Below are 8,904 nucleotides of genomic sequence, written 5' to 3'. Positions count from 1 at the left end.
ACACACACACACTACTACAAACTACAGTTTTGTTTTTTTTCCCATCAAAGTAGACTCCTTGGAGTCTAGCACACTTTCTATGCCTTCATGCATTCCTGGAAAGATTCTTTCAAGATCCTCTGTTGCTCTGTCATCAACACCATTTTGATGTTATTCCACATTTTTAAAGCAGGCCCCTTTTACGATCCCATTTGAGTTTGGGAAAGGGTGGTGAGGGTGGGGGCTATCACAAGGAGCGGGTAACTAGGGAGGTTGCTGCAGCATTGCACTGTATTTCTCCGCTTGGAACAGACAGATACGCAGGGCATTCTGAGCGGGTGCATTGTCATGGTGAGGCAGCCGTGAGAGGTCCTGCCGTAACACTCACCTCATACTGAGTGAAGAAAAAGCCAGAGGATCTGTCTGTAGATGTGCTGGGCTATTGTCTGGCCCACGCTGAAGGAGAAAACTTCAAATTTGGGTTTGAAATACAGTATCTCTTTTGCAGCAGAAGTCCTGGAAGTCTTCTGGTTAGATTCTCCATGCAAACCGGTATCCTTCACATTTAAGTGAATTTCTAATACAGTGGAACTGAAATCCGAATAAATATCATAAATCCAATGAAACCATTCGTTTTGTTTTAGGGTTTTTTGCATTCTGCCGTTGACATCTGCATTTGGGTGCATGGGAGTTACTTTCGAAGTTCTTAAATAGATAAATATTCACAATCATATAGTGTGCTGGTCGCAAACCAGTGTTCACATCACAAGCTAAACTATGATGTTATCTTACCTGTCTGTGGGTTTCGTAATGACGAATGAAGTTAGAGGTTGTTGTTGTAATTCCGTGAGGTCCAAACCATGTGTTTTGCCATCCTATTTTTGCCAACAAAAGAATCAATCAATTCAAATGAATAACCCTCGGAGTTGCGTCCATCGCTGTTGGTGTTCAGGTCATGCCATTTCACACTCACAAATGATGTTGACTGAAGTCAGCTGTGTGCCTCAGTCAAGGTTATTTTAGTAAACGCAAGCTAACCATATAACTAACACTAAAATTGAAAAAAAAACCCAAAAAAACGTGCTAAGTAAATAAAATAAAAACGAAAAAAACAAAAGCTAACTGAATCTACATTACACATTTATAAAATGAACTATAATCACACCAAGACAGTCCTTTGTTTTCATTTTTGGCACTTTTGGCATTTTACTGTCTATGACACCTTTTAATGGCCAGCTGTTGTGAACGACACTTTTTAATGCCCAATTGTTGCTGTGCAGTTAATGTAGTTAAGAGACAAAGTAAATATAAGTGAGCATTATCAAAACAAATGGTTATGATTTCCAGTTGTAATATGTGTGAATATGTATGTAAGGGCCTTGAACAACAGCAAACTACAAAGTATTATTTATCGTAGTCAGTGTATAAAAACAAATTTAAAAAAAAGAAATTATTAAGCCATGCATGATTAGATAAAGAGGGAAAGGTCACAGCAGGTTGATGCATCTGTCTCATTAGCTTCTTTATTTGTGTCCTTTCGTTTACCCTTCATTAGCCTGCATGTTTTATCCTTTTTCTTCTTCCCTAAATCTCTCCATTCATTAGGCCTACCGCTCTCCATTATTCCCTCTCGGCGTTTTGTTTCTAACTATTATGGCTTCCAATAGTGTGTCTGTCTTACTCAAATGTCACCGGAATTTCTGCACGGCATACTACTTTTGACATGAGCACTATGTGCGGTAGACAGGGCGTAGGGATTAATTTGCAGTACGTGTGCACCTCAGCACTAGACAGGAGTAGAGACTGTGACTGAGGCTAGCCTGACAGCAGAGATGGTGTGTGTGTGTGTGTGGGGGGGGGGGGGGGGGCGTGGGGGGGGGGCTCTCTGGAACGTCTGCTGCTGCACTTGTCACATGCACAAGTAACAGAGGGAGGATCAGGTGTGGCTTGTAAGCATCGAGGAGACAGATGTGTACGGTGGGTGAGGTTCGAGATGGCTCATGAGCTTGATAGCTGTAATAGTAAGTGGAAGGAGATGGATCCTTGTACACAGTGGAAAATAGCTCCCGTACATGCCCCAAAAATTACATGTGTGTTATTAATGTACTATGAAACAGGAGTCATTAAAAAAGAAATTTTCTGACTTTTTAAAAAGTCAATTACATAAATCACTCATGGACTCTTCAAAAAAATTTAAAAAAAAAAAACAATTCTTAAAACTATTATTTTAAGTGTTTTTTTTTCTCTCCTACCGCACACTAATGCAATCATGTCCCCTTATGGTGATGACTTATTTCCATCACTGAACTTATTGATTTTCCCGTCTGCAAACATAGATATATGTCTTGTAATGCAGCAGCTTTATTTAGCATGGAATTACTCTCCATAATCGCAGCTACTCCGGGAAATCTGAAAATATATTGGAGTGAAGCTGACATCCTAAACGACTATTAACTTCCTCCATAAATGGACTGTTCCCATTATGGCATACATAGAGCAAAGATATTGTGACTCTTCTGTGATGCATGGTGGTGAGGACAAGTTTCCTGTTGCAGTGCAGTTCACAGTTGGTACGATAACAGTTCAAACTAGGTTTAAGTGCTACTTCAAGGTAAACATCGCTGCGCTGCAGAGAACCTGACAGCTTAGATTGCATCAATGAAATAAAATGTCTCTGGTACTTTTATTCAAGCCCCACTATGGACCATATTACGGAATCCGTGAATGGTTGCCGGAGAGCTGGCTAGATTCTTCCAAAGCCTGTCAGATGCTCTGTGTGTAGCTCTCTTAATCTGACATTCTTGCATGAGTCGTGGTGTCAGTCATCTTGCGTAAAAAGAAAAATGTCGCATTTACTCACGTTCTAGATTACAAAGTACATACTTGTATTTTATTTATTTATTTACACCCCTTTTTAATACTTATTTGTGGCTTGTTGACATAGTCGTATTGTATTGTGGGGGGCAAGTTTTCCTTTGGATTTGCAATCACTGCTATTCTTTTGTGGTTGCATTTGGAAAAAGCATATATTTAATGAAATACAAAGCAAGGCAAAACACACTTATACGCCCACTCAGCTGAGAACTTGAGATATGCCAAGCTTTTTACATGTGAAGAAATGCATGGTCAAGATTCTAGAGCCGTATTTTTTGCTATGTTTATTTCAGTGGCAAATAATTTGATGAGAGAGTTTGACTGTCATTGTCATGAACTTTTAATGTTGTGTTCAACTGATCTTGGAGAAGATATGCACAAAAAGACCCATTAGACCAAGGGTGTCAAACTCATCTTTGTCGCGGGCCACATTGTAATTACCGCTTCCCTTGGAGGGCCATTATGACTGTGAGACCATCTAAAGAAGTCACGAATAATGGTTTCTTCATCTATTTAAGTAACCGTAATGAGGGGTTTGGCCACATGAAAATGCTGACAATCACTCTCTTATTTCTTACATATGAGAATTTCAAATGCTGGGGAAACTATTCCAAAAAATGTAAGTGTCATGGTTTTGTTCTTTCTGTGTTTTTTTTTCTTTGTTTGTTTGTTTTAGGATCAGGTGGAGTGGATGGCGTGCCTCGTCAGTGGCGCATCAGTGTCTTGTTCCCAATCAAGCCTAGTCAAGTATTTCAGGACTGCCAAGATCCCAAGTCCCTGTCGGATTATTGACCTTGCTCTGTGTTTCTGCTCAAGTGATATTTTCGAGATCGCTGGCCCACGTTCATAGTTGTTCTTGTTTCGCTAGATTCTTGTTTAGTAAGTACTTGGGTTCTCAAGTCATTTTGTCTCGCATGTTTGCATTCCTGCCATTTCGTTTTGAGTACTTTGGTTGTCAAATTTACCTTGTCGTTTACAAGCACTTTCTTTTCATATCTGGTTTTTCAGCCTTGTTGTTATCTCTTTATACTTTGTCAGAACTTTGTTTTTCGATAAATTAATATTTTTTGCAACACAGTTTACCTGACTGCAGTTTTGGGATCCACACTCCACCTGGTTCGTGTTTGGACTGTGTCAGTAAAAATTTGAGAAGAGGGCAAATACTTTTTTTTACGGCATTGTATTTTTGTTCACCTATGCCGGTGTTGCAAAAAAATAAATAAATAAATAAACTGCTGTGATTAACTAAAACCTCTCCAAATCACTGGGAATAACACTCAACACATCCCATTGAAACAAAGAATATGTATGTTTTTTTTTCATTTTCCATAGGTGTAATAATGTAACTTTAACTTGCACATTTAACTCATTACACTATAAAATGAAGATCACAAATACTGAACCGTCGCAAACTTTTATGGTTTTGCTATTTGACATAATGAGCTTTCCTAGTGAGTCACAATCACTGATTATAAATACAATATAAATACACATACAGCACATTTGACAATAAAATTGTACTTGATACTTGATAAACTTAGCCATTACTTGCGCCCACCACACTACGCACACCAATACAGGATACCACGGCCAGAGTAAAATCATTTGGAGGAGTGTCTGTGAAAGTTTCGGAGGGTATGGACTCAGGAGTAATGAGCATGTCTGAGATAAATAATGGATTGCCTTCATTCACATTATAGAGGAAATGACTGTAATAGTGCTTGCTGGGTGAAAGACCTCCATCAAACACATTAACACTCAGGACAAAGACGGAGAGGAAACGGGGACACGGAACGCAATGAAGGAGGAACGTGAAAGTGGATGACATGGAAGCAAAAAATAGAGGGATACGTCCTGTTTTGTATGATCTAGCACTAAATAACGTGAGGAAGGGAATGAACTATTTTTGAGGATACAGGATTGATTGATGCACCCAGGAACGATGTTACCTCTGTGACGAATAAAGGGGGAAGGTTTCTTGCTGCCATCCCAGCATCTTCCTTCAGCCAGCCTACTCCACTTCTCTCCCACTCTCTCCCCCTCTCCACTGTGCTCTCTCTGGGCATTAGAGAATGGTCTGAATGTGAGCCTACAATAGTGGAGATAAATGGGATTTGAAACGCATGCAATAAGGAGTGGCAGTCATTAGACAGTAAGTGAGCCAAACGAGTTGTTAGGACATGAGCAGTGCTAGTTGTTAGGAAAGGATGAAGTGAGGGAGAGACGGAGAGATGAAGGGAAGTAAGAAGGCCACTGGCTGTTTGTTCGAGGACTAAGTGCTGGATAATGAGATCAGACTGACATGACCCGGTCCAAGAGCTGAGAGAGACAGCTTCGCCATTTCACTTCACAATTTGCCTCTCCAATATATCTTTCCACCTCATTCCCTTTGTCTTACACATACTTTCTCTTTCTCTTTGTGCTCCTCTCATGAAGTAACACCACCGTTCTTAAGAAAAGACGTGAACTGTGTCAGGAAAGGGCATGTGAGCTCCAAAATGGATTCATTTTTCATTCTTTTTGATGACACATAAATCATACGGTGAGGGAACTGTGGTAAATAATGTAAGAATTGGGTATGACTTCAAATCACTTCAGAGAATTTGTAAAAATAGTGAACTCACCTAGACACAACAATAGCACTGCTCCTCCCATTATTGTCCAGAAGACATTATGTTACTGTATTGGCAAATTAAGTTTGGTTGATTCATGCTTGGGTGGCTCGGTGTCCAGTGGTTCGCGCAATAACTCACACTGCAGAGGTGCAGGGTTCGATTCTGGCTCCGGCCTCCCCGTGTGGAGTTTACATGTGATTCCCGGGCCTGCGTGGGTTTTCTACGGGTAATCCGGTTGCCTCCCACATTCCAAAAACATGCATGACAGGTTAATGGAACACACTAAATTGTCCCTAGGTGTGAGTGTGAGCACGAATGGTTGTTCGTCTGTGTGTGCCCTGCGATTGGCTGGCAACCGGTTCTGGGTGTCCCCTGCCTACTGCCCGAAGACGACAGGGATAGGGTCCAGCACCCCCGCGAAGCGGATCGGAAAATGAATGAATAATTCATGCTTTCGTGGAATGCACGTTACTTAAGTGAAATGCATTACAGTGTAAAGTTTTGTAAGTTTGTTCTTCCAGAAGATAGATTTGGCCAAGTAATGTCTTTTCCGCACGACCAGGCGCACCTAAAAGCATTCAATTTTGTCAAAAGCCGACAGTGCGCCTTATAATCCGATGTTCCTTATATATGATGTTATAGTTGCTGGTCCCTCTCTTTGGAATGACCTCCCATTGAACATTCGGCAAGCCTTAGTTCTACACTTTTGTGCTTTCTATTGTCTTCGTTATTAATTTATTGTTTTATTGTTGTATATATGATATTTGCTCCATGTACAGCACTTTGCATACAGCGATGGCTGTTTTAAAGTGCTCGATAAATACAGTTGAGTTGAGTTAGGTTGATTATATTCCCCATTGAGTTGTTTCCGTTAGTGTTCCTATGCCATCTAGTGGTGATTATTAGCAGTACGTGTAACGTAAAAGAGTTCTGCCCAACACTACTTGACATGTGCATTCGCTCGCACACACTCAAACGGACAACTACTTTGTGATCTCTGCACAGTCATTATGAAATGAAGATAATACCAAAAGCATAGTTAACTACTGACTAAACGAAGAAGGAGACAAGCAAGAAGACTTCTCAGGATATTTAGCCCCTTGTGGATGTGAGTCCACGAAGTTCTCCTTTTTGTTGAATCAATTGTCTTCATAAGTTTTGCCTTTCATTTATTGTTTTGTAACCCCATTTGTAGTTATATGTTTCATGTCCGTGTTTGTGAGCAGTTTTCACAGCTTGCGAAGGAATAAACCCTATATTTTTCTGGACTTCGTGTCGTGCTTCATGTTACATCCTGAGGGAGCTACATATGGATCAATATTCTGATTTCTTGGATATAATATTTTAAATATTGTGTAAAGTGCTGTGTTACAGCTGCAACAGTTGTGAAGGCTCGATATACCGGTAAATAAAGCTGGATTGTATTGCATTGTATTTTCTTCAGCGTAGCTCCATCTTGTGGATGCATAACGCAACCGTAGCCACTATTGTAGCTTCTATTCTGTGCGCCTTACAATGCAGTGCGCCCTATATATGTAAACAGTTTAAAAATAGGCCATTCATTGAAGGTGTGCCGTATACTCCAAAGCGCCTTATAGTGTGGAAAATACGGGAATCTTTTTTTTCCATGATATGTACTCACACACACAATGCTGGCCTTGATTTGGCATGTGGACAACACATGCACAATCTTTCCTGAGATAATGACACGGTAAATCCAGTACTTCTGTTTTACACATGCACAATTTTTCCTGAGATAATGACACGGTAAATCCAGTTCCTCAGTTTTATATATATATATATATACCTGCGAGGGATTCATTCCGCAGGAGTTGCGGAGAGGGATAAAAGCCGTGTGAAATGTGGCAAATTTATGTGTGGCAGATTAAACCATTTTAAACACATTGGCCTTGGGTAGGTCCTTGTGGGGCTTTGACTCTGTGGCTTCGAGCTACTCGTGGCTCCTGTTAGTGACGGCCCTCCTTGATGTTTCTTCTTCTTCTTCTTCAGTCCACTCTGTGCTCAGCCTTGCCTCGGGAGTCATGCTATGTATTTACAGCGTAAGTCATCCCTTCAAAAATCTTCATAATAAAAGGTTGTATCCCCCCCCCCCGACTCCCCCCATCTCCACTAGTTTTAACACAGCATTCTGATTACTATTGCATTGCTGAATATGAGTTAAGCGGCAAAATCCACCTATTTTTATTCATCAGCCGACGACCATTTTGCCACTTGTTGTCAACAGAAAATTATGTTACAGTTGTGCGAGGGCACAGGAACAACCAATCACGGCTCAGCTTGCGAACATCACATGACCAAACTCAGAAAACAGGTGAGTCAGCAAAATGGATGCCCCCTGAGATGGATAAAAACATATGGATTTTGCTGCTTAATTAAATTTGTTTCAGATACTTTTTTTGTGTTGTATCGACAATGGCTATAGAACGCTGTCAATCTTGATCTAACATTTCATGTCAGTGCTGTTTGAATAAGTTACTGTATCTGTCAGTCAGATTTTTTTTAAGGTATTTTATGAGTTTTGCATAATGGTCCATTGATTTGCAGTGTTCTCACACAAGATCCCACAGGCCAAAAACATGTTGGCTCAGTTCACTGAAGACTCTAAAGTGTTCATCGGTGTTAATGGGAGTGTGAATGATTGTCTGTCTCCCCTTGATTGACAGGTAAAGAGTCCAGCATATCCCGCCTCCTATCCTCTCCAATGTTAGGTGCGACAGGCTCCCACTCCCCATGACCCTCACAAGAATAACCTGCAAACAAGATAGATGGATAGATAAATGGTGTATTTTGTTCAGACAAATGAATAGTGAACTCATGATTTTTATTTTGGCCCAAAGCAGATTATGTTGGAAAGGGAAAACCAGAGCAGCTGTGGGCCATTTATTCAGAAGACCACATTCCACTCTTGTTTAAAATGAGTCCAGGTGGCCATTGTTTTTGCCAAAGATAGAGGGGTTCTTTGGGAAGTGAATAGCCATTATTGGGAGTTTGACTGACACAAGACTGGTTGCATGCAACCATCAGAGTGTTTATGGCAGCTTTGAGGTGCATTTGCAATGCTCGAGTCGGAAAGTTTGTCTTGGGAAGTTATGATTTGGGATCACTTCATTGGCTTGCTTGCAAAAGCAAATGATTATGTGTCAATTAAACTTAGTGCATGCACTCATGTGTTGGTCAGGGCAGGCACAACATTCTGAACTACCTTGGTTGCTTGGGTCTTGAACTTCGCCTGTTTAGCATGGTAGAAGAAGAAGAAAGCATGATCTGCTGGACTTGATATCTTGATATCATCCAACAGTTTCCTAAAAGAATGGATAGTGCAAAGGAATGTCTTCTCATCTATCTTTCATATTTTAAAAAGATAGATAGGCCTGACTGAATGTCTCACTCTACCTTATGCAACACTCTAATGCAT

The sequence above is a fragment of the Hippocampus comes genome, unplaced genomic scaffold, assembly GCF_001891065.2.
Source record: "Hippocampus comes isolate QL1 unplaced genomic scaffold, H_comes_QL1_v1.1 scaffold156, whole genome shotgun sequence".
NCBI lineage: Eukaryota > Metazoa > Chordata > Actinopteri > Syngnathiformes > Syngnathidae > Hippocampus > Hippocampus comes.
This window is presented reverse-complemented; position numbering follows the sequence as displayed.